Consider the following 5,359-nt stretch of genomic DNA (forward strand, 5'->3'; position numbering starts at 1 on the left):
CTGTGGAAATGGCTAATAGTGGATTTTAGCCCTTAAAATCTATCCTTTGTCTTCTATATAAACCACAAAGTTTTCATTCACTTAACTTTATGAGTAAATATGACTACTTCTGGCTTTAATTAAGGAAAAATTGTAATTGAGAACTACAATTTACAGGTGTAGACCATCAGAGAGAAAAATATGACTTAAGTACATGTACGACAATGACATTGTGTTGGGGGTCCCTATACCACCCCTTGGCTTCAGTAATTCTCTAGGAGGACTCAAAAGATTCAGAGTACAGAAACACTCAACAGTTGTGATTCATTATAGTGAAACGATACAAAGCAAAGTTAGCAGTGGGGAACAGAGCATGAGGAGACTCTGGAGGAGAGATGGTCTTCTCCCAGTGGGGTCACATAAGACGCACTGAATTCCTCAAGCACTGAACTGTGACCATGCATGTGAAATGTCTACTAGGGGGCCTATTACAGACTCAGTGCCCAAGGTTTTTATTTGGGGCTGATCATGCAGGCAGCCTCTACCTACCACATACCAAAATTCCCGACTCCTTAAAGGAAAGCAGGTATTCAGCACAAATCCCGCTGTCTGTACAGACAGGCACTCTGTGAGCCACTCTTTTTATCAGTTAAGGAATTGGGAGACCCCTCCCCAAATCAAAGATCAGACGCCAACCAGGATCAACCTTACAAGCAGGCCTTTCTAAGGATAACTGTGTTAATTAACTCTTTCTGCATAAGCATGTTCCTGTCAAATCAATTGGATTAAACCACATTCTTCAAAGCAGTAACTTGAAATATAATGTGGTCACCTGGAATTACAAGCTTTTTATAACTAAATAAGCCATAGGGTACAGGAAAAGTGACTTTTAACAATGCACTATCCAAATCTGTTTTTATTAAATCCTGTGCCTTTACTAATTTTACTTTAAAAATTTTCCTCAAGTCCAGTGAGCAGTGGTCAAATCCAAACTCAGCCAAAAAGAGAGTCATAAAAATGCAGTTCACAGCCAGAAACTAAAATATTCAATTCACAGACTTGAGTTGACACAACTTTGCCCACAATTTGGCCACATAGCCAGAAATTTCAGAATAATTCAGAGGTTCATAAAAATCATTCCCCAAACTCCAGGGAGACTATGTCATGTTCTTGAGTCTCCTCTCTTATAGCTCAGTCAGTTCCACTTGAAACTCATTGCTCTGGTGGGAACCCTGAGGTTTGAAGTCCAAAGTCACTCAGAAACAGAATGGATGATCCATACTCAGCCACAGTTCTAATTTTTTTGTTTGTTTGTTTGTACGCGGGCCTCTCACTGCTGTGGCCTCTCCCGTTGCGGAGCACAGGCTCCAGACGCGCAAGCTCAGCGGCCATGGCCCACGGGCCCAGCCGCATCACGGCATGTGGGATCTTCCCGGACCGGGGCACGAACCCGTGTCCCCTGCATCGGCAGGCGGACTCTCAACCACTGCGCCACCAGGGAAGCCCAGTTTTAATCTCTTTTGAGGTGCTCACAGTGATGCACCACCCAGGGTCCACTTTAAGGAGGGACTTGTTGACTCAGCTGCAGGAAGTGCTATCAGCCAACAGCCTTCAGCTTTCAGCCCACTAGGGATTACAGCAGCCGCAGAGCTACCTTGCCCAGGGTCACGCCCTTCCTGGGGCAGCCCCCATTCAATGACTGATTCAAGTGGGAATATAAAGACCCAGCCTTCCCAGCCAAACGTGGGACAACTCTGATGGACCTTTTTTTTTTTTTTTTTTTTTTTTTTTTTTGCGGTACGCGGGCCTCTCACTGCTGTGGCCTTTCCCGCTGCGGAGCACAGGCTCTGGACGCGCAGCCTCAGCGGCCATGGCTCACGGGCCCAGCCGCTCCGCGGCATGTGGGATCTTCCCGGACCGGGGCATGAACCCATGTCCCCTGCATTGGCAGGAGGACCCTCAACCACTGCGCCACCAGGGAAGCCTTGATGGGCCATTTTAATGCTCAAGCACCCCTTGGGGTCAACTGAGCCTGTCTTCAGGCCCGCATTGCAGCTTGACCTCTTTGCCCAATCCAGCTTTCTCTGTCTCTCTTCTACAGGTGCTGACCCCGAGGGCATTCCTTAGTAAACATCCTGTATGTTACATTTTATGTCAGCAGCTGACCCCTGGAGAAGCCAGCCCATAACGTAATTGGGTAGGACATTTTGAAGCATCTTTTCATTCCATTGAATGAAGGCAGATCAGCAACTGGGAACAAGGGCCATCCGCTCAATCCATGTGTCTTTCCCAGCCCAACCAGAGCACCTTCTGAAGAAATCAGCAGTGTCCTTCCTCCTCGCAGTCTCAAATTCAAGGTATTTGGATGTTATATTATCTTCGGTCTGAAAGTACAATCTTGTGAGTTAGTCTACATACAAGAAGGTGCATATCTTACAACCCTTACATTCTAGAGGTCTTTGTTCTATGGAAGAGGTTTGGTAATTTTTTCTGTTTCCATAGGCCAGTCTTATGCCTGAATTAAAAGAAATAAAATATCTATCCTACATATCAACTTCTTCCCTAACTGCCGTAATCTGTCAGTGAAATCAAGACATGAACGTAAAGAAATTTCAGTATAAATTACTCTCTTTCTATATCCAGCAGTGAACCTAACTTTTAAAAATTCTTGGCACACAGCAGGAGCTGAGTACATTATTCCAGTTATCTTTTGCTGTTTAACAACCCTCCCCCAAATATAGTGATATAAAACAATGACAATCACTTGTTACTATTATCTCTCCAGATTCTGGGCTCACATAGGCAATCTCCCTCAAGTTCTCTCGTGTGCCTGTGGTCAATCTGTGCGTGAGGCTTGAGTCGTCTCAAAGGCTGTTTTAGCCTGACACGTGTCTGGTGCCAAGACTGGGACAACTCAGACAGCTGGGGGCTGGAGCAGCTGGGGCTCCTCTGGCACCACCATCAATATGTGGGCTCATCACGTGGCCTCTCCAGCATGGCAGCTTCAGGGTAGCTGGACTTCTAACACGGCAGCTCAGCTCCTAAGGCGTGTTGAGAGGGACAGGGAGGGAAAGAGAAAGAGAGAAGAGAGAGACCAATGCTGTATCACTTTTTATGACTTAGCCCTCAAAAGTTACGCAGTGTCACTTCTCAGCATTCTGTTCATTAGAAGTGAGTCACTAAGGCCAGCTCAAATTCAAGGAGAGAGAAATAGACTCCACTTCCTCACAGGAGGAGTATTTATAAGAATTTGATGACTTTTTTTTTTTTTTTTTTTGCTGTACGCGGGCTTCTCACTGTTGTGGCCTCTCCCGTTGTGGAGCACAGGCTCCGGACGCGCAGGCTCAGCGGCCATGGCCCACAGGCCCAGCCGCTCCACGGCATGTGGGATCCTCCCGGACCGGGGCATGAACCCGTGTCCCCTGCATCAGCAGGCGGACTCTCAACCACTGCGCCACCAGGGAAGCCCTGCTGACATGTTTTAAAGCTACTGCATATGCCAAACCTTCTCCTTTTGAGCAGAAAAGCAGTTGAGCCTCCTTTGTTTCTTTCTTAGTTGGTGTTGCATTCTGACCACGTGATCCTGTTTCTGTGTACATTCCAGAAAACTTACAAGAAAAATGACAAGAGCCAACATTTATTTAGAGCTTATTTTGTGCTGGTAATCTAAGTTCCCAAGTTCTCGATCCTGTTTTGAATTATCCTTCACTTAGTATCCAAATAAAATATCTCAAGTCCCCATCCACTGCACTGCGGGACAGTCCCTCCCCAGTATAGCTCTTTTCAGTGGACTACATTTTCCAGAGAAAGTCCACATTGAAATCTACTTCTTGGCTCCTGTTTCCACACTGCTCCTGTGCTAGAGACACCATCCCCTCTTTTTCCCCCAAATCATCACTAGCACGTTCACTGAAGGTTTGGACTAATTACATCTTAGTGCAGGAATCAACTTCCAGGTCAACGTCACTCATAAATATTTCCAGGAATTCATCAGCCATTTCCTACCTAACCATCTCCTCGCTCAGTGTTAACATGGAGAGGTCCTCTCCCACTCTCTAGATCAGCAGTTAAATGTTGGTAGCCACCCAACTGAAGCCTGCCCCAAGACCTGCTTTCGAAATTTGCATTAGATGATAACATTGTAACAGTGTGAGTTTCCATTAAACCTCAGATTTCCAGCTTCTCTCGGGAAAAGGCAGGACAGGTTACCAACGTTCGGTTTACCTCCTCGCATGTCAGCAATCAAGTAAGTGTAGCCAGTATCATCTGATCCCTGGCTTCTGGTCATTGAAAGTTCCTTTGGCCCACTTCATTCATTACAGTAACCTCCAGCTCCTCTAGACATCTGGGTTTGCAACCCCTTGCCCTAAGATCCACTTCCTCCTCCACCCCTTCCCCATGTTCCCAGGCCCCTATCGCTCCTCTTTAGAACCCACACAAACCCAAAATTCCACTCACTTTATGATACTAAATAACTCAGCTTTTTCATTATCTTGCTCATACACCTGGTCAATTAGACCAGGGGTCAACAAGCTTTTTCTATTAAGAGCCAGATAGTAAATATTTCAGGCTTTGCAGGCCATATGGTCTCTGCTACAACCATACAGTTCTTCTGTCATGGACCAAAAGCAACTGTTGGGGAAATATTAAAAAACGTATCTTCTGCCAACCCAGAAGACCTCTCCACAAAGTAGAAGAGAAAGAAAATAGTTTTATTATTGATTAAGTATTAAACCAGAGTGTGGTACTCATCACAGGCAATCCACTAAAGGAATTTAGAAGACAGACAGAAATCTCACCTTTATATATAGCCAGGCAGATACAGCCCGTTAACATGCATGGCCTCAAGAAAAATAACTAGTCCTCAAGTGAGAGGCCCTGACAACACCATTTGTTACACACAATTCATCCTAAATTCACCTGGTAATTGGGGTGTCCATCTGTGTTAGCTAATTGCCTTTATCCAAAAGAATAATACAACTTCTCACATCTCTATGACCGGTAGGTAGTTACAACTTGGAGCCAGTTGCTGGTGAAGTTAGGCTCCTACCCTCCCAGGGAAATTGGGAGATGGAGTTCCACATTCCTTGATGACTGCATTTCAAAGAGATGGTTCCCATATCTTTGAGAAAACACTCTTAGGTTGTAAAACTGACCAGAGGCTTTTTTAGCTTTCAAAAGTTTTATGTACATCTCAAAGGGACAGAGAAAGCATTAACAATTGCAAGTTTTCTAAAGCTGAAATGGAAAGTGGAGGGGAGATTTCTTCCCTTTTCAACACCTGAGCAAGTTAATTTTTAAATTCATCTTTGATCTTATGCAGCCATAGAATGTATGTAAACAAAGGAGTATGGCTGTGTTTCAATGAAACTACTGTGGA

This window comes from Grampus griseus, assembly GCF_964374135.1.
Source record: "Grampus griseus genome assembly, chromosome: 5".
NCBI classification, from domain to species: domain Eukaryota; kingdom Metazoa; phylum Chordata; class Mammalia; order Artiodactyla; family Delphinidae; genus Grampus; species Grampus griseus.